The sequence below is a fragment of the Macaca nemestrina genome, chromosome 9 (genome assembly GCF_043159975.1).
Source record: "Macaca nemestrina isolate mMacNem1 chromosome 9, mMacNem.hap1, whole genome shotgun sequence".
Classification (NCBI taxonomy): domain Eukaryota; kingdom Metazoa; phylum Chordata; class Mammalia; order Primates; family Cercopithecidae; genus Macaca; species Macaca nemestrina.
Window position 1 is genome coordinate 21,018,907 of NC_092133.1, and position 22,473 is coordinate 21,041,379.

At 38.4% G+C, this 22,473-nt stretch overlaps 1 protein-coding gene across 12 annotated transcripts in view; it reads right to left on the reverse strand.

Annotated features, from left to right (window-relative positions):
- The window catches only part of LOC105466845 (vesicle transport through interaction with t-SNAREs 1A), a 378,345-nt gene that overhangs the window by 158,296 nt on the left and 197,576 nt on the right, over positions 1-22,473 (reverse strand). The window lies entirely within an intron of this gene.

Sequence of the window (22,473 nt, forward strand, 5' to 3'; positions counted from 1 at the left end):
AATCTGAGTAAGGAAAAATGACTCGGAGTGCACATGAGAATAACTCTCAGGAGTACCCAAATGACATAAAATGTTAAAGTAGCATGCATGCATTATACATTAGACACGTATTTCAATTCATGTATTTGAAAAATATAAACAGTATTTGATAAATGTGTCTATTTATCTTAGGTATAATTAGATATTTGACCTATAGAACATAACCAACATGAGAATAATGACTTAGAGATGATGGTCTTGCCCAGGCCACTCCAGCAAATGTCAGCAAAGGTGGAGGAGATCTGATGTCCATTAGTCTATTTTGTCATCATGGAATTTAGCTGTTGGTTTTTACAGGTTATAAGTAATGTTAATGATTCTGCTCTCCCTTTCCCCTTTCATTTTGCACATGTATGTCAGACTCCATTTAGAACAACTTTAATTTTAGTGTATTCGCCCTGCACAAGTAATCCTCATACGCTCACCTACATATGCTTATTGGTAGTGAACTGTCTCTAGGCTTCTGCTCTCTTCAAGGCAAGGGCTCATTTAATGTGTTATCAGCAGCTGTAGGTACTTGAGTCAACTCAAGGTGAGGTGCATTCCTTCTCAAGTAGTAGAAGAGAGCTCATGCTGGAGACAGTGTTTTCACCCCAGAACTTTGAAACCCTAATACTGTTATAGGCAATTTAGAACATTCATTAAAAAGCCATACTGCTGAGTTTTAATGAGGTTTTCCCGTGCCATGATCATCTTATTTGGTTGACACTAGGCAGTCTCTTCTCCAATCTGCAGACCCTTTTAGAAGACAGTAGGTATGGCTTGACCTCATAAATAACCAGCTGCCTTGAATAAATCGTTTTCAGACTCATTCCCCATTACCTGGGAGGTGCCTTATTCCATACTAGAAGGATGCCTCTCTTATAATCTTGGCAACCTATCTGACTACCTTGTTCTACATCTCTCTCTCCTTTTCCCTCTGGCATTGTCTCTTTACTCATACCTATAACAATCATCATCTCTGGCTTATAGACATATAGAAGCATTCAAACAAGCACCTATTATAATAATAACAAATAATTTAATGAAGTCAGTAAGAAGTCACCATGCTAGTTATTTGGCTCATACATGTACACTGCTAGGCTTTTTTTTAAAGGACACCCTAAAAATGTAGAGCAGTAGTTAGGCCACATTGAGAGCTTTGGCTGTGAACTCACACTGCCTGAGCCAAAATCCCAGTGCTGGCCCTTACTAGCTGTGTGGCTAACTTCATTGTGCCTCAGTTTATCCATAAATGGGAATATTAATAATAATAGTACTATATCATGAGTTTGTTGTAAGAGTTTAATAAGGTAATTCAGTTACAATATTTAGCACAGTGACTGGCCTACAACAATAATAAACATTTATTGAATGATGATTGATTGATCATCATTCAATCAAGAACATCAATGGGCTATTATGACTTTGCCACTCTCCTATCTTAGTCCTGCTGTAGCCCACTTGAGCTGCAATTTTATTCACAGGAAAAAATATCTGTCCTGCCTTTCTCACCAAGTTGATGTTATGATCCAACGAGATAGCCTAAGTAAAAATGTTGTGGAAGCTATAGGGTACCATATAAAGGCATGTCATGAAATAGCACGTAAGACTCAGAGTATTCAACAAAGAATCATTGAGTCCCCACTGTGTGCCAGGTACAGGTGCCAGGGATATGGCCAGCAAACAACATCAAGTGTTTGCACTCATGGAGCTTCCATGACAGCAGTAAGGATTAAGCAGTTAAAGAAGTGTCATAGAAGAGTTACAGACAAGTGTTATCAGAAGAGTTTGTGTTTCAAGGCACATTAGAAAAAGCACTGCATATTCCTTTCATGACAGAAAATCCAACTCATAGGAAACAGTTACATGCACTAGCATAAATATATTTTTGACAGCATACACATTTTTAACATTCTTTCTCAGTATAGTAGCTCCTCTTAGACTTATTTCAGCTCTTTATTATTAACCCCATACAATTTATCCTTAAGGTAAAATTGGGTAAGATATGTGGCTCCCAGTGGAAGCATCACAGCAGTGGAAGATGATATCAATAATGGAGAAGGAGGAAATAACTGAAGTTGAATTTTTTTCTTTTCTTGCACGACAATATTCAATTTTGTCATACTGTTATTACTGTTACATTGGATTTCTTTTATCAACATAATATAGCAATTATAATTCATTTTTCACTTAAAACCTTTAACATATATGAGCACCATGAACACTGCAATTATTTCAGCAAAATGCTATTTATATCATATTTTCTCCTGTTCAGATTGATGGTATTATAACATGTAATCTAAAACGAAGAGGAAATAGGTTATTACTATTGTGTCTGTGGCCAGTATCGTATCCCCAGTAAGTATCTGTGGAAAGAATGAATAAATAAAAGAATTAAAGTATGTGTCAGGTTTGTGACCTATTCTTGCTCTTAAAGTCCATCCAGTGTAGCACTGGAGAAGTTGACATCAGAAAGCAGGTAATAGATTCATCATTCTATCAGGTTCGCTGAGGAGAAAACTCTACTCTGAGTGGACCTACGGTCTGCTACTGAAGGAATCAACAAACAAGAAGTAAAGATCTGGGTCTTTTCAGGAGTTATAAACCACTCTCACAATCTCCTTGCCTCCCCAGACATAGCTCAGCATCCCAAGTACTAACTCGATCTAGCAAGAGAAGAGATATTGGCAAGAGCGTATGCATCCCGGTCTTAACACCCAAATGCCATGCACTGTTGGAAACACAATTCTTTTTTCATTTCTTGCTTGCTCTCTTCCATTTTAATGCTCTAATAAAGAAAATTTCAGGCCAAATATATTACAGTGATAACTATTATGGAATGAAAAAAAAAATTCATGTAAAGAAAGTTATGTGGTTTTTCTTTTCCACTGTGGGGCCCACTCTTCTAGTCGAACCAAAACAAATCAAGACAACGAATTAGAGGGATTATTTTTAATACAGACTATCTTTGGTTTGGCGATTATTTCATTAAATAATTAGAAACACTGTTAGGTTTATTTTTCTTGAATAATTTAACTGAAGAGGTAAGCATTCACCAAAAACACCGTAATAGAAAGAACACAAGCTCAGAGGCCTAAGCCAACGGCAGATGTGAGATTTAAATTTTCAGTTCTTTACTTTCCATAGTGCCTTAAGAATGGAACAGCCATACTGCTGCTCTCGAACTAATTTGAGAAATCATAAATTTTATAAATAGTGTACTTGTTGACTGTGAGGGTCTTCTTGAGATTAAGAAACAATGGGAAGCATAACAAGGCAATGAAAACTGACAGTGTATGCTGGAATTCTCCATGTCAGTACGAGCATGATAAATGAATTCCTGGAAGGAAGAGCTCCTTCCTGCACTTCTCTCCTTTCCACAGTGGTCCTGGGAATCATCCTGGGAGTAGAGTTCTCAAACACATAAAATGAATTTTCGTTTTTACAGTTACCCAGAATCAATCATATCCTTGATCCATAGCCCCTTTTTATAGATAAACACATGTGCAAAAGGGTTTTTGGCTAACATTTCCTTTGCTTTTCAATCTTTTGGAAGATATACACAATAGCCATTGAATACTTTCCTGTCCCATAAAGAAATTGAGAAAGGAGCAGGTAACTTCAAATCTAGCAAGATATCTCCTGAAGGACTGGCCTGACATCATGAAAATAAGACTTAGTTTGAAGAACTTGTATCACTGAAAGCATCATGTCTCTCCACTCATAAAATAATAATACCATCTGAACAACAGTATAAGTGTAACATAAGACTAATATGAATGAACCCCTTTTTTAAAAAAAAAAAAAAACTTATAAGACCTGTATTTTGGAGGTGAGCAGATTAAAATATCCTCTGTAAGAAGTTAGGACTTACTGAAGCTCACATCATGTTATAAACTGGCTGAAAGGGAAGGAGCCTCAAATCTAATTCACTAGGAAATGTCCCATTTGATACATTCAAAATATTTTTAAAAAGTAGTCACTGTGGAAAATGCAAGACACTCTCCAGAAGACAGTGATTATTCCTCAGCACACCTATATTTATTTAATTTTCTTTTTATAAACCTTGTTAAGAATGTGGTTTCCAACAAATTATTTTAAAAAGCGAAAACAGCAAGTTGGGGCTTCTTTCAAGGACTAAGAGAAGGTAAGGGTATCTTCCGGCACTTGAAAACTTCACCAGCAATTTTAGTAGCAGATAAAAGGCATTCACAGTTACACAACCATTGTTTGCATACAGGGACTTTTGTGAAGTGCAGGAGTTCTGCAAAAGAGCTATACTGAAGCATGTGTTTTCATATGTGTATTGCAGAACACCAACCAGATGAAAAACCTTGAAGTAATATGTCCTCACAATTTGGAGTGCTGAATTTTGGACATGACTTGGGAACTTCTGGCCACGGAATCTAATAAAGGTAGAAAACGTGCTGCTTCAGGAAGCAGAGGGATTCACATACAGCTTTCTCAGGAGGGATCTGATCACGGAGTGGTTGGATCAGTCACTCTTCGGCATTTAGCATAGCTTCCTGGGCACTGACTCTGCTCTCATGCCCTGAATAGCTAGGTTATCCTCTGTATTGATGTTACTTGGGCATGAAGAGCCTTTTGAATTCCTGGTATCTGGAAAAATACAACAATGGAAAGAGAGTTCTTTCAACATCTTTCATTATTTGACAACCTAAGACATGTGAGGAACTTCTGCTTCCAGTTAGGATGTAGAAAGATGCCATAGAAAGATGCAAATGACCATTCCCATAGAAACAAGAAAAACCCAGACAAAATAATTACTAAACTTTTCTGGAGGAAGTAAGTAGATGCAAAGAAGCTCTGATGAATTCTAGAGAGAAACAAGTACTTTGTGTATGAGCGAACAGGTATGGCAACTTTGATACCAAGTTTGATATAGGGCAAGTGCCTGCTCTGAGAATGAGCCTGCCATAGATAGAATTTATAGGGATGAGAGAAATCAGTCAAATGTTAAATGATGATGTAGGCTTACAAAACAGAATGGAATCTAGATGAACTCTAAACACAAAAACAAATTGCTTGGTCTGATATTTCTCCCCAAATCTTCAAATTTGCCAAATAAGAGAGAATAAAGGTGGAGCTAGTCAGTAAAGAGAAATCACATATTCCCACACATTCTTGTGCGCTTGTATTTTAAGACGCTGTCAGAATTGAGTCTAAAGGTGAACCAAAAAATATCTGAAACTGCAGATCAACCAACTCCCAGCTCAAACACTGACAATATGTTTTGTTTGTTTGTAAGAAGCAGCATGAACACAGGTTGGAAGTGCACTAATCATGGATGAATCCAATCTTATTATAGCTTCAGCTCAGCACCAACTCAAGTTTTGGGAGAATCAGATCCTTCTATTATCTAAATACAAGATAAGAGTAAAATGTTATCTTGTATATATAACAAACCCAGGATGTTATATTTCAGATTCCCTTGTTCTTTTTTATACAGTGTATGGAATACTATAAAATTGTGACATGCAAAAAAAAACAGGAAAGAATAATCAAGAGAAAATACACCTATATGAGTAGACCAATAGATCCTAGTCACTACAGTTAACAGATGAAGATTTTAGAACTATTATAATTGTGTTAAATAATTTATAGGAATAGGTAAACATAATTGCTGAAAATATGAGTTTATCAAGAAACAAATGGAAACTCTAAAAGAAACCAAATAAAATTTTAGAATAAAAATATAACATTTGAAATTAATTCACTAGGTGTACCAAATAGAATATCCTTCACTACAGAATAAACGATCACTGAACACGAACATAGTTAATAGAAATGATCCAAACTGAAGGAGGAAAACGATTTTTAAAAAATGAACACAGCATCAATAACTTGTGAGGTTATAACAAGTGGGTCTTACATACATGTTATTAGACTACAAGAAAAAGAGATTATTAGAGACACAAAAATTTATGAATAAATATCTGAAGAACTAACAGTCAAACTTTTCCAATCTGTGTTTTTTAAAAAGCCGATCCACAGATCAAAGAAGTTTAAGAACCTCTGAGCAAGAGAAATAAAAACCACACCTAGTCATGTCACAGTCAAATTTCGGAAAACTAAAGATAAATTTACAATCTTGGCTGGGTGCAGTGGCTCATGCCTGTAATCCCAGCACTTTCGGAGGCCAAGGCAGGTGGATCACTTGAGGTCAGGAGTTCAAGACCAGCCTAGCCAACAAGGCGAAACCCTGTCTCTACTAAAAATACAAAAACTAGCTGGGCATGTTGGTGGGTGCCTGTAGTCCCAGCGACTCTACTCGGGAGACTGAGGCAGGAGAATTACTTGAACCTGTGAGACGGTGGTTGCAGTGAGTTGTGATTGCACCACTGACTCCAGCCTGGGTGACACAGCTAGACTTCCTCTCAAAAAAAAAAAAAAAAAAAATCTTAACAGCAGAAAAAAAGACACATTCAGGAAAACAATAATAAGGATGAAGGCTGAATTTTCATCAGAAACAATACAAACATACAATGGAACAACATTCCAAGGTGCTAAAAGAAAAAATAAAAAGTCATTCGATTATTCCATATCCAGCAATAATAGCCTTCAAAAATTAAGGTGAAATAAAGATATTCTTTGATAAGCAAAAAATATTACCCAGCAGAAGTAAACTGCAGGTTATATTAAGGGAAATTATTCAGGCTCAAGGGAAATGACACTAGATAGAAACCTGGGTGTACAAGAAAGAATGATGAACACCAGAAATGGTAAATCTGTGGATAAATATAAAAGCAGACCAGGCGCGGTGGCTCACACCTGTAATCTCAGCACCTTGGGAGATTGAGGTGGGTGAATCAATTGAGGCCAGGAGTTCTAGATCAGCCTGGCCAACATGGCAAAACCCCATCTCTACTAAAAATACAAAAATTAGCCAGGTGATGGTACATGCCTATAATCCCAGCACTTTGGGAGGCCGAGGGGGGTGGATCGCTTGAGGTCAGGAGTTCGAGACCAGCCTGGCCAACTTGGTGAAACCCGTTCTCTAGCAAAAAGCACAAAAACTTAGCTGTGTGTGGTGGCACATGCCCGTAGTCCCAGCTACTTGGGAGGCTGAAGTGGGAGAATCACTTGAACCCAGGAGGCGGAGGTTGCAGTGAGGCAAGATTGTGCCACTGCACTCCGGCCTGGGTGACAGAGTGAGACCCTGTCTCAAAAATAAATAAATAAGAAAATAAAAATAAAAGCATTTATTTTTATCTTATATTCTTTCAAAGTAATTAACTGTTTAAAATAAAAATAGTGATAACATATGCAGAAGCAAAATGTATGAAAACCAAAGCACGAAAGATGAAGAGGAGGTAAACAGAAGTATACTGTTGACTGGCTCTTGAGTTATATGTAAAGTAGCATATTGATTTAAGGTAGGCTGTAATAAATTAGGGATAAAAAGCTTAATTTCTGAGTTTCTTTCTCCAATATAATACAGTACCCACTAGCCACATGGGGCTATTTAAACTTCAATAAAGAAAATGGACTTTAGTTCCTCAGTAGCACTATCCACATTTCAAGTGCTCAGTACCTACACGTGGTTAGTGGTCACTGTATTGGAGAATGCAGAAATACAACCATCTCTAAAATGATCTCCAAATTCCCTTGTCTTTAAGACACACTCAAAGAAATCAAGAAGTATTCACTTGGGGTTTGATTTAGGTAAAACATTCCCTTTCTCTGGGCCTCAGTTTCCTCAAATGTAAAATGAGAATCTTAGACTAGATGATCTTTAAAATATTAGAACTTGGGCCGGGTGCGGTGGCTCATGCCTGTAATCCCAGCACTTTGGGAGGCCGAGGTGGGCGGATCACGAGGTCAAGAGAATAAGATCATCCTGGCCAACAGGATGAAACCCCGTCTCTAGCAAAAACACAAAAATCAGCTGGGCATGGTGGCACGTGCCTGTAGTTCCAGCTACTTGGGAGGCTGAGGCAGGAGAATCGCTTGAACCCCGAAGGCAGAGGTTATAGTGTGCCGAGATCGTGCCACTGCACTCCAGCCTGGGTAACAGAGTGAGACTCTGTCTCGACAACAACAACAACAACAACGATAACAAATTAGAATTCAGTCACTCTAAACACTGAATGCCTCCTTTTCTCCAGAGAGCACATGAGAAACTAGAGCACGGGGCCAAATTAGGCCCAGAGATGTGTTCCCATCCCGCCCCAAGAACAACGTTTTAAAAAACCCAAAACAATAGAAACTTCAATGCTTTTAAGCAGATCATATTGTTTCCATTTTGCCTAAGTCCCCAACATTAGACTGCTTCATACAGTACTGCTTGGCCTCTGAGGACATTAGCATTTACTATGTACTATAAAATATTTACAGGCACTTTGATGATGACATTATTAAAAAAATTACACATTCATATCGACTGAAGGTAAACTTAATACATTCTTAAAGAAATACAGCAAGAGACCATGCAGGGCCTACGCGCGCGTGTGTGTGCGCGCGCGCGTGTGTGTATAAGCAATTACGATTTAACACTACCTTCTCAGTAGCTGAGTATGTGTTCTATTTTGCTTTAAGATGATCAAATCTATCATTAAGCAATTAAAAAAATCATCAGTGCTACTTTCATCAAAGTCATAGTAGCAGAACCTCCCCTTAGTTACCTGGTTTGTTGCAGATAATTAACAAACACTATTCCCAGAGCCCTCAGACATCAGTCAATGAAGCTGTGCTAGCAATAATGACGCTCCGGAATGAGCAGGTACTATGTAAATTGAGGTTGTTAAACAAAAGGAACCATGTTAATTATAGCTTCATTCAAAAACGAGAATGAATCCATTCTATTCTATAAAATGAGACTTGAGCAGCAGGAAGGACATCCCTTTTTCACAATTCAATAAAGCCTGTAAAAAAAAGCCAGGAGATGAAGCAGCAGAAAACCTGAATGGGCAAAACTGTCAAAACACATTCCAAAGGCTCACTTGTGGAATTTACCAAACATGTATTTACTTAACAGACAAGGGAGACGTGTTCAGCGTCATCCAGCTCTCCAGGGTAAATGAATTACTCATTCTAAAAAAACAAAAAGTGCTTAAAGAATTGAGAAGTGACTAGAAAGTAATTAGAAAGCCTTTTTAGAAATCATTCTGAGCCAAGTTAATCACTATTTGTACTCTTTGTGAACTCTGCACACATTGCTATCACTAAATGTATAGCATTTTAATTATATGTTTGAGAAGTCACTATTGGGTGGACCACAGGACTTAAGTGGCTAGCAAACATCTTTTGCTTTTATGAAAGACTATTTTAAGCATTTTTGAACCAGCTGGCAATCACAGCAAAAAATTTTTTTAAACAGCAGGTTTCATATAAAATGATAAACTTCTAGTTTCTTTTGAAGTTTGGAATATCTGGCAACACTGAGTCCCCATTCCCACTCGGTAAACATAGGCCGGAACTGAGTTACAGCTTCTCTCTTTAGAAGAGCCAGGTACTATCCAGTTTGCCACCTCCCTACTGGCCTGTTTCACTCATTTCTGTTTCCTGCTTGGCTGCCGTAGGAATAGACGTTTGTAACTCCTCGCTTATATATTCTTCTCTAATATACTGTAAATGGCTTTAAAGATGAGGCCATGTCTCATTCCTCTCAGTATACGCCGCATTTTAAGAGGCAGTATAGGACATATGCAGGTGCTTTGGAAATATTTGTTCATTGGAACCACTCAACTTAAAAATATGGTCAAGTTCTTTATAAATTTATAACAACAGAATCAAAGACTTTTAGAACAAATGTGGGCTGTAAAAGTAATGGTGTAAATGAGCTGGGCGTGGTGGCTCATGCTTGTAATACCAGTGCTTTGGGAGGCTGAGCTGGGAGGATCACTTGAGGCCAGGAGATTGAGACCATCCTGGGCAACACAGTGAGATCACCATCTCTTAAAAAAGCAAAAATTAGCCGGGCGTGGTGGGGCATGCCTGTGGTATCAGCTACTTGTTAGGCCAAGGTGGGAGGATCACTTGAGGTCAGGAGATTGAGGCTGCAGCGAGCTATGACCGAGCCACTGCACTCCAGCATGGGTGACAGAGTTAGACCCTGTCTCTTGGAAAAAATAAATAAATAAATAAAGTAATTGAGCAAATGAGCAAACTAGAATGCGGGAAGTTGGGAGGTGGAGGTCTCCAAGATCACCCAGATCATGCTGCTCATTACCTGCAGAGCTGCAACCATGATCCTAAGTCTCCCGACTCCTAGGCCTTTGATCTTTGCATTAACAACAACAAAAACAAATTAAAAAGAAAACAAACATGCATAACAATGTGGAGGACAAGGCATCCTAATACTACACATCTTTTTGTTGTTCCGTTTTAAGGCATACATATATGTGTGTGTGTATATATATATACACACACACACACAATATATAGTGTTCTTTGATACATAAAAGTTTTTAACTTTCATAAAGTCTAATCTGATTTTTTCTTCTGTTGCTTGTGCTTTTGCTGTCATACCTAAGAATGCATTGCCAACTTCACGCCATGAAGATTTGTCCCTATATTTTCTTCTAAGAGTTTTATAGTTTTAGTTCTGAGACTTGGGTCTTCGATCCATTTTGATTTAATTTTTGTACATTATATATGTGTGAGGTAGGGGGTGGCAAAGAGTTATTTTTGATTCATACAAAATATTTAGAACTCATCAGGAAGAAGTTACTGTCTTCTTATACCTCTTATTTTTTTAAAAAAAAACCTAATATGTATCCCAACTCAAAGCCTGGACAAATGTTTACACTGACTCATAAATTTAAAATGTTATGTTTTATATAGTATTTTTATATATCTTGACTCTTCTGAGCACACAGAAAGAAAGAAGATACCTAGGCTAAAATAGGAGAAGAAAGTATAGATATATTGAATAAATGGAAAAAGTAAAGTTATTAAACCTGAAAAATAGAGGACAATGCATACAGGAAGAGAACAGGCCTGACACATACATGCTGCTATATTTGAGCTGTGAGAAATACAACGTTTTTACCTAAAGGATTGCATTAGTCCGTTCTTACATTCCTGTAAAATAAACCCGAGACACAAAAGGGGTTTAACTGTCTCACGGTTCTGCAGGCTGTACAGGAAGCATAGTGGCTTCTGCTTCCAGGGAGGCCTCAGGGAACTTTCAGTCATGGCGGAAAGCGAAGAGGGGAGGTGGGCCTGGCTTAACACGGCAGGAGCAGGACCAAGAGAGTGAGGGGAAGGTGCTACCCACTTTTAAACAACCTGATCTCACGATAACTAACTCCCTTGCTATCACGAGAACGGCATTGAGGGGATGGCACTAAACCATGAGAAACCACCCCCATGATCCAATCACCTCCCACCAGGGCCCACCTCTAACTCAGAGGATTAGCATTTGGGCATGAGATTTTGTGGGGACAAAGATCCAAACCACATCAAGGATGATCAAGTTTCAAGAAATATCCTGCAGGAAATCATGAGAAGGGAAAATTGAGGAAGTGAGAAGACTGACATTAAAGCTGGCTTAAAATTCGAGAAATAAAGTTTGTAGGCTGGGTGTGGTAGCCTATAATCCCAGCACTTTGGGAGGCCGAGGCAGATCAAGGATCACTTGAGCCCAGGAGTTTGAGATGAGCCTGGGCAATGCAGGGAAACTTTGTCTCTCAAAAAAAAAAAAAAAAGAAAAGAAAAAGAAAAAGAAAAAAAAAAAATCTGGGTGTGGTATGCTCTTGTATCTCCAGTTACTCAGGCGGCTGAGGCAGGAGGATTGCTTGAGCCCAAGGGTTCCAGACCAGCCTGGATGACAGAGAAAGACTCTGATTTTAAAAAAAAAAAAAAAAAAAAAAAGGTTTGGGAAGAAAATTCAAAGAGATAAGTAAGTCAGTTTACTGAATTTTTCAACAAAATGTTATTTCTTCTATTCATTTATCTAACCCTGAGAATAAGGTCAACAAACACATGCCGTACATGCCACAGCTCCTAACCACCAAACAGCTGGCAGGTATAGTCCATCAATCACAGTGGTGCCCTGAACACACCTTGCCACAAACCTTCTCCTCGAAACACCCCAGGCAGTCAACTCCAGCTGGTCAGGGTTGGCACAGGGGATAAGACCCACTTGCTCTCCTGGATCTATGGCACTGGGACCTTTTCTCAATTGACAAATGGTAATTTTTGGAGTTCTCCACTTTTCAGCTTCCAGCTAGTGCTCTCATTCTTTGCTTTAAAGGCCTGAGTGAGATGACTGAAATTTGAAGGTCACAGACTCTGGCAAAGATTCTCATGTGCTAGTGCGCACCAGAATCATCTAGGAAGCTTTTAAGAAACAGTGTTGTGCAGCCCTTATTGTAGGCTAATTCCCTAGATACGGGGCACAGATATGCACACTTTAAAAATGTCTGTCAGTCATGTCAAACTCCTTCTTATGGGCCACAGGTCTTCATTCTTCAACATTCTCTAGTCCAAAATACCTGGCCCTGGGACAGATCTTTACCCTTTTAGCTCTGGGCCTTTGGTACTCATAAGATTTACTTAAAATATGAAACAAGGAATACATCAATACAGTTTTAGGCTGATTTCAAGAATAGGATTCATCACATTTCTTAGCTTTCTTATTAAAAGACCACTATCACACTTCCTCCCCTTCATAATTTTATATATATATATATATATATAAAATATATATATATATATGAAAACTTTCATTTTCAATAAATCTCTGCTTTTGTTGCTTAAATCTTTCCTTGTTTTGTTTGTGCATTTTGTCCAATTCTTTGTTCAAGATGCCAATATATATATATATTTGGACAGTACAGGGCAGAATTCATTTTGTACTAGTGACTGAGGCAAGCTATGCAATCCAACATGTTTGTTTGGTCTGAATCCTAGGAAGCCCTGGGTGAGTTTAATCCTTGATTGTTAAAGCATTTCTCTAGGTCTTCATGGAGCCCTGCCACCCCTGCCCCACCCCACCACACATACACACACCTTCTCTTTACTCCTTGGTTTCTATCTTTTGATCTGGGTTAATTTTTTCTGCTCTTGATACACCTACCTGATTATCTATAGTAAGATACTTCAAATCTTTTTTGTGGAAGTGGATAATGCATAAATCAATGGATATATGAAAGGGCGAGACTGTTAAAACACAGATTGCTGGGCCCTGAATCCACAATTTCTAATTCAGTAGATGTGTGTGTCGGGGGGGTCGGGGGTGGCAGGGAAGAAGCTGCATTTCTAACAAGTATCCAGATGCTGCTGGTGATGCTGGTTCCCTAAGACTATGTTTTGAGAACCACTGTCAGGGTTGGCGAGCTAGGGCAATTTAGCCAAATCCAGCCTATGGCCTGTTTTTGTAAATAAAGTTTTATTCACACACACACATAAGCCACAGCAATTTACAGAGGAAGTGGGAGAATTTATGCTATATCACGAGGCAGACAAAAACTTTAATGTAGAAGAGACTTGTATTTTTAGACAGTGACATTTTGAGAGGTGGAAACTAACAAAACTCAAGACAAGGGAACTAGTGAATAAATGGAGAAAAGTATGAGAAAAAGAATGGACGACTGTAGGGTATATTCTGACAGAGTTTTAAGGTGATGTGATCTTATTATTATATCTAAATTTGAGATGTATGTGTGGTAAAAGATCTAAACTGAACTCAAATTACTGTCTCGTAAAAAAAATAATAGAACGAGATAAGGTTTCTTAATATTTATGCTATCCTTATGACATTATAGAAAAGGCTAGTAAATATGGATTTTGAAAATCTTGCTTATTAGATGGTAACTGCTGGTCAATGTCAGGTGAAGCACACTAAAAAATTATTCATTTTATAAACTGAAGTATTAGTGTGACCTTAGAAGGAGAGTACATAACCAAATATGCACTTAGAGACTTCTTTTAGTAAAACTCCTAACAACAAAAAAGTTTATTTATTGTTTGCTTTTCTTAGCAAGCACTATGACATTGGGAGTCTCTAAAACACAGAATAAAACAAAGCTACCATTGTTTCTAAATACAATAGGGAATTTATTAGACTTCATCAGCCAGGCTGTATATTGAACTTATTCGCATAATTATAGGAAGAATTTTTAATTATATCTGAACAGATTTTATTAGGGAACCACTAAAACTGAGTCTTTTACCAAACTTCCTCCTAAGAGTGTTAACAAGTTGGGATGGGACTTCTTCTGGGGGGGAAACAAGCACGTAGGTTGAAACCCTGGGGGATGAAAAAATGACTGCATACATTCAATATATATCCAACAAAAGTTTATTGCTTACAGGCTGTGTATAAAACACTGCAATGAATGCTCCCCTCCAGGGAGAGGTTTTTATTTTGGGCTACTATTTATTGACTGCTTCATTTTATACTAGCAACTGTGCTAAGCACTTAATGGATACTGCATTTAATCTTCATAACCACCACATGAAGTCAATTATTATTAATCCCATTTAAAGACAAGGAATCTGAGGCTCAGAGAAGTTAAGTAATTTGCCCAAGGTTGGCCAGTATTCAAGACCCAAGCCATATGGATCCCTAAGCTGATGACATGGCCACTGTTGTGCACTGTGCTTTCTCCAGCACATAGGTGGCCAATGTCATGGGCATTCTGGTTGTGCAATTCGGAGCTATACTTTGCACAAACACATGCCAAAGAAGGAAGCTAGACATTATATGACTCTTTGAATGCCATCAATCAAATAAAAGGACAAGAATACACAGCAAAATGAAAAAAATTCCCCCTTACTGAGGCAGGAGAATAGGGTCCGGAGGTAGGGAACATAAGGCCGATTCTCACTGACTTCCTAGAACCAAATCAAATGGAAACACTTCAGCTAGGACAGAAAATATCCTCTCCATTTACATAGGGTGTACGTTGAGTAAATGACTTTGTAACTTGACTTCATCCTCTTCATTTACAGAGGACATACACCAAGTAACAAATGGAAACCTCTAGAGGGTATTTAAACCCCAGAACATTCTGTAATGGGGCTCTTGAGCCCCTATGCTCAGGTCGCCCCCAACCTGTGGAGTGTACTTTCATTTTCAATAAATCTCTGCTTTTGTTGCTTAAATCTTTCCTTGTTTTGTTTGTGCATTTTGTCCAATTCTTTGTTCAAGATGCCAAGAACCTGGACACCCTCCACCGGTAACACTACTTCAATGAAAGAAAAGCAAGGGGAGTCTTGTAGGGCGTAATAGACACATCATGGTCTGCCTCCTACGCCCAGTGGGCCTATTATTTATTATTATTATTTTTTTTGAGACAGGGTCTCACTCTGTTGCCCAGCCTAGAGTGCAGTGGCATGAACATGACTCACTGCAACCTTGACTTCCTGGGCTCAAGCGATCATCCCATCTCAGCCTCCTGAGTAGCTGGGACCACAAGTGAATGCCACCATGTCTGGCTACTTTTTTAAAAAAAATGTTTTGTAGAGATGGAGTTTCATCATGTTGCCCAGGCTGATCTCAAACTCCTGGGCTCAAGCAACTTTTTTGCCTTGGCCTCCCAAAGGGCTGGGATTACAGGCGTGAGCCTCCACAACTGGCTCTAACTCTTTGTGCTGCCCTCAGAGTCCTCAATTCCCTTTCCCGGATTTTGTGCATTTTGTTTTTTGTGAGACACACAGCAACTGCATACTCACTGAGACGGTCGGTGACAGCCAATGGGAAGGACACTCATTTCTGAGGACTGAAGTGTCCGCTCTGGTCTGTTTTCCCCATCCATTTATCTGCGTCACCTTGTGAAAATCTTCATGGTGTTATGGCAGTGGGAGGCTTTGATTTCACTCAGGGCTTGTCTACGCTGAAGTTTAGACATTGTTCTAACTAAGCACTGCTGCAACCATACTTCCATCCCTTTACATTGTCTTTGACTCAAAGAGTTGTTTTTTCTTTGCCTGTTTTTTTCTTTTTTTCACCTGAAGGAAAGAAATCTCCATCGCTATAGAATTCCAAATATTCGACCACACTCTACTCTAAACATCCTGTTAGGAGTCATGACAATTTCTAAGTGGTAAAAGATCAATCAGAGGACTGTGTTCCTTTCTATTTCTGGCTGAGGCTAATGTTCTGGGGAAGTTTGCAGAAATATACCAAGTAGTAGCCCTTTGGCTAAAACTTTTCCTCTGATAAAACAGACTTGCATGAAGTGGACTTTCCCATCTCACTATTTCAACCTTTTCTTTCCTGGAGGAACTATCCTTGGGAAGTAAGAAGGTAACTTGGTATTCAAAGCCCATTCATTTCTTCCTTGACACATCAAAAGTGTACACTCACAGTTCTGAAAAATAATTATTACTACCATTATTGTATTTTAATGTGGACATCAGTTTCAGCTAACAAAGGCTGGAATCATCAACTATAAGGAGGGCTATTCCAGGCCGGGCACGGTGGCTCACGCCTGTAATCCCAGCACTTTGGAAGGCCGAGGGGGGCGGATCACAAGGGCAAGAGATTGAGACCATCTTGGCCAACATGGTGAAACCCTTTCTCTACTAAAAATATAAAAATTAGCTGAGTGCATGTCTGTAATCCCATCTACTCAGGAGGCTGAGGCAGAAGAATCACTTGAACCTGGGGAGGTGGAGGTTGTGGTGAGTCGAGATCGCACCACTGTACTCCAGCCTGGGCAACGAGAGCGAAACTCCATCTCAAAAAAAAAAAAAAGAAGAAGGGTTATTCCACTAAGAGAGACGATGCCAATATTTTTCTACCAATTAAGACATTGAGATATTATAAACTATTTTGTCATATTTAAAATATCATGTAAAAACCATCTAATAGGTCACTGAAGCAAGAAGGAAGTGCTGAAGTCAGGAATGTTCCCCTTGCTGACTTTCTAGGGCCAAGAAGGACATCATCCCAACAGCAGCTGGATATAACAGATTAGGTGGCCTTAAATGTTGGTTGAGCTGCACAGCATTACTTATAATTGTTCAATATGAAGAGGAGAAACAATAACCTCTTCAAATCAAAGAAGTAATTTATAAAATAAAGACTGTGAAAAATAACTAATTTAACTCATCAAAGCAATTAGTCATATAAACAGATGAGAATAGTATGAATCGTAGGTTAGAAAGTCAAGCTTAGCAGAAACATGAGAAAATACCTTCTATGTATTTAATGTACGTCAAACTGCAAGAAATAGTAAGAGTACTTTTAATTTGAAAACTCTTCACTGAGAGGACATACGGTCATGCATTGCATAACAATGTTTTGGTCAACGAGGGACTAGGTATAGGATGGTGGCCTAAAGAGATTATAATAGAGCTGAAAATTCCTATCCCTAGTGACATGGTAGCTGTTGAACATTGTAGCACAATGCATTACTCATGTGTTTGTGGTGATGCTGGTGTAAACAAAGTTACTGCACTGCGAGTCATATAAAAGTATAGCACATACACTTATGCACAGTACATAATACTGGATAACATAATAAACAACTATGTTATTGGTTTTTGAATTTACTATACTATAGCTTTTATCATTATTTTTGAGTGTACTCCTTCCACTTATTTAAAAAAAAAACAAAAAACATGAAGAGTAGAACAGCCTCAGGCAGGTCCTTCAGGAGGTATTCCAGAAGAAGGCATTGTTATCATAGGAGATGACAGCTCCAAGCATGTTACTGGCCCTGCAGATCTTCTAGTGGGACAAGATGTGCGGGTGGAAGACAGTGATACTGATGATTCTGACCCCGTGTAGGCGTAGGCTACTGTGTGTGTTTGTGTCTTAGTTTTTAACAAAAAAGTTTAAAAAGTACAAAAGTTTTGGAAAAAGAAAATTAAAGATAGAAGCTCATAGATTGAGGATATAAAGAAAGAAAATATTTTTGTACAGCTGTACAATGTGTTTTAAGCTAAGCGTTATGACAAAATGATCAAACAATTAAAAAGCTTATAAAGTAAAAAAGTTACAGCAAGCTAAGGTTAATTGATTGTTGAAGAAAGAAAAACATTCAAAAAATAAATTTAGCATAGTCAAAGTGTCCAGTGTTTATCAAGTCTACAGTAGCGTACACTGATACCCTCGCCCTTTACAATCTCACTCACTGATTCACCCAGAGCGACTTCTTGTCCTTTAACCTCTATTCATATTCATGGTGAGTGTCCCGTCCAGGTGGATCATTTTTTATCTTTTATACCATATTTTTACTGTTTAAATCTACAAATCCTTACCATAGTGTTACAATTGCCTGTAGTATTCGGTACAGTAACATACTATACAGGTTTGCAGCCTGGGAGCAATAGGCTAGACCATTACATTAGGCGTGCAGGATCCTATGCCATCTAGATTGGTAAGTACTCTCCATGGTATTTGCACAATGATGAAATGCCTAAGGATGCATTTCTTGGAATGCATCTCCATCATTAAGGAATGCATGACTATATTTAACAAAGAGGCAGATGCATTTTCCTCTTGTAGCCATACTTGAATTTATAATACTTGAAGAGAATCATAAGAAAGCATCAGAAAACTCTTCTAGCAGAAATTGTGCCTTATATATCTGATTCCTCTGCACTGTGTCCAGCATGATGCGTGAGCCCATAGTAGGCACTAGATTAATATTATTTACGATGTAATGTAATAAGCCACACTTCAAATTATTGGTACCAACTTAGTTTTTAAGACTGATACACCTTGAGAACCCAGATGATACCAAAACAGAATAAAAACTTCTTTTTTCACAAAAACAGAAAGCTCAGGAAACTGGTGAACAGCTCAGCAACCTAGAAACCGGCTGTGCAGAGCACTCTTTGAATACGAATTAGCAGTGGGTAATGGCAGCATATTTATGAGGTCTCTTGCCGGGTCCTTCCCTCCTGTGAATGCTGTATAATTCATTGCGCGCGCCCTGACCCCAGTGCGCTCCTGTTCTGACAAATCATACTTGATTAAGACAAATCTTTATTAGTTAGCTAGTCAACTTCCCCATTTATCACTGGCAAATCCCATTCTCCACGTCAGGTACAGGAAAAGTGACTGAAACCTTAAAAAAAAACCCCAAATACCTAAATAAAAATAAAATATTTGTTAATACACAGCAGGTAAAGTCAGAAACCTCTTAATAGATGAGTAAAGAAATTATTTAATAGATATATATTTTACCCACTGACAAACTCAAACCCACTACACATTTTACTCAGGCTGAGAAATTGTTAATCAGGTAATCTATTTAGGAATTTTGATCTCCTATGAAACTCCTGTCTGAAAGCAAAATGCCATATTTTGAAAACTATATTACAAAGTTGGAGGCTCAAAATACTGAAAGGGTAATAATAAAAATTTTAAAAAGACTGCTGAGTAGAAGGAATGTCTAAGCCTCCTACCAAAAGAATAACAACAACAAATCTTTACAGAGTGAGACAGAATAAGGCAGAATAAATTCAAAATTATTCTTGGTTCTCTAGTACCATAGGGGAAATGAACCTCTTTTTGAACTATGTATAATATTCTCATGAACTTCACTGTCGGTTAACCCTAAAGATGATTTAATTAATTTATTGTGGTTGATGCTCATTTTAGTCTGGTGCACTGAGCTTGGTACCAGAACTGTTCTCAGAAATCTGACGATGATGCCATCAATAACAAAGAAGCATGCCATGGGCTAGGACTGCCACTGAATATGACAAATAGCATCTCTGACAAGTTTCAAACATTCTCTAGTTTCATGGAGGTAGGCTTTGGCACAAACCATTAACTTTCTTTCCTTAGTGACAGCAAGAGAGGGAACAAAACGGAAGGAGAATGAGTATGTTTAAGCTGATTTTTGACTTCTTAAATTTTTACTCTTAAGCCCTGAGTCCAACAGAGGAGAAAAATTTTTTTAGCTTCTTCATAAAAAGCTACCAAATCAATCCAGATGTATAACTGATGTGTAATTTCCAAATATATGATCTCAATGTTCTCTTTAAAAACAATGCAGGCTGGGTGTGGTGGCTCACGCCTGTAATCCCAGCACTTTGGGAGGCTGAGGCGGGTGGATTGCTTGAGCTCAGGAATTTGAGACCACCCTGGGCAACATGGCAAAACTCGGTCTCTACCAAAAATAGGAAAATTAGCCGGGTGCGGTGGCATGTGCTTGTAGTCCCAGCTACTTAGGAGGCTAAGGCAGGAGAATCACTTGAGCCTTGGAGGTGAAGGCTGCAGTGAGCTAAGATTGCGCCACTGCACCCCACCCTGGACAACAGTAGTGAAACTTGTCTCAAAAAATAAAAATAAAATTAAAAATAAATTTTAAAAATGCAGAGACAAAGTGTAATTATTTTACAAAAAATTTCTATGTGGAATCCTTTCTATACTGATAATAAACAAATCTATATATAAACTATGGAAAAACACACTTTTCATCTTGACAACTTTAATGAAACACCAGTTAACACAATATAGTACACATATCTTATTTTACTTTATTGATGTCCTTATGTGTTAAACGGAAAGCAACATTCAAAAACATTTTGCATGTTGGGGCTGTCTTCTATTTGCCAAAATTTTCCATTTAGAAAATGTGGATACATCTTGAGAAATGAGGTCAGAGCTTAGGATGAGAGACTTCAAAAGAACACCTAGCACAGTGGGAAATAGTGTGTTGATGATTTTATAAGCAGAGCCTGACTCTGATTATATCTATGGATTCAGAAGAGATTGCACCTGAACAATCTCTCCCCACCCTACAGGTCTTTCCTCACAATCTCAAAGCACTAAACAGCTATTCCAAAAGTGAAAATCATCATGGTCCCGATAGAAAATATTTACGTAATTTGGATAAGGGCAGAGTGGGGTGGGCTGGAGAGTTAAGCCATTTATAACATGCCCATGGAAGTAAAGAAAAAGTTTTAAAGTAACTTTCATTTATCCCATGGAATCTCCACTCATTTAATGAACTCTTCCAGAAAGGTTAAACTATTTGCCTATGGCGGCAAATTTTAGGTCAGAGGTAGGATTAGAATTCAAGCCAATAAATATTACGGAGAGTCAATTACGTAACAGGCATGCAAAGAAATAAAGAAGAAAGCATGGTCCCAACACCTAGCAGCCTACACTTAGATGGGGTAATATGATATGAATGGAACCACCATCAGGACAAAGTACAGAACATTGCACAAGTGCTAGACTTAGAGGAATGTGCCAAAGGTCTTGTATCAACTAACAAAAGAACATGGTAGCCGGGCACGGTGGCTCGTGCTTGTAATCCCAGCACTTTGGGAGGCCGAGGCGGGTTGATCACCTGAGGTCAGGAGTTCGAGACCAGTCTGGCTAACATGGTGAAACTGTTTCTACTAAAAATACAAAAAAATTAGCCGGGCGTGGTGGCATGCTTCTGTAATCTCAGCTACTCAGGAGGCTGGCTGAGACAGGAAAAGTGCTTGAACCTGGGAGGCGGAGGTTACAGTGAGCCAAGATTGCACCATTGCACTCCAGCTTGGGCAACAACAGCAAAACTACATCTCAAAACAAAAAAAAACAAAAAACAAAAAACCATGGTACTCTTCACAGATTTGCTCATCACCTTTGCAGGTCCTCCACACTCACATTTCCTGATGTCCACCCTGGGCTTCTTGCTCCTACACTCATACTCATCTGCCCCACAGTGATGTGGATATCTCTGGATATAATGTAAAATCTGAGTGTTACTGACAACCTGTGTCTCATACTCTATTGGGTGCCTCACATTTCTTCTCAAATCTTAGCAGACAAAGGTAAGACCCTATGGAAACAAGGCTTCCTAGTTTTATTTTATTTTTTTCTAACTTCCAAGCTTTTGTTTTTTTTCAGAATGCATATCATATTGACCTGAAACTAATGGTACATGATAAATATTTAAAACAACAGGATAGGTAGTTGGATAATCTACAAGACAGGTTGTATTTCTAGCAAAATTTGCAGGTAAAAAATGTTGAAAGGCATCTAGTTCAGTTCCTTCTATTTATAAACATATATCTATCACCCTATGGCACATAAATCAAAACGGATGATAAGAAGATAGTATTCTATTCTGTCTGCCCACTTCCCATCCCTGGAACTACATTGGCATCAGGTAATCCAAAAAAAGAAAAAAGAAAGAAGACAACAAGAGTATATTGGTGTTCTTTCTTTTCCATATAATGCCTGGCATACAATACATGCTTCTTGGATGGATGGATGGATGGATAAATAAACAAATGATCAAGTGAAATAGGTAGAAATGCACCAAAAAAAGTAAAAAGGGGAGAACATTAAAAGCAAGAAAGGCAAAGGGGTAAAGTTGGTAAAGAAACTCTTATGGAGAGCGCACTAGATAGATATACACTTATCAGCAGAATTCTAGAATCAGGAGGGTTTTAGAAGTTATTTATTCCACTCAGGAGTTGGATTAGATCATCTGGAGAGAAGTGATTTTTCTAAATGGCATATCAAGCAGAGCTTGGATTAGAATCTAGGCTTCTTCACTCCACATTTCATATCTTATG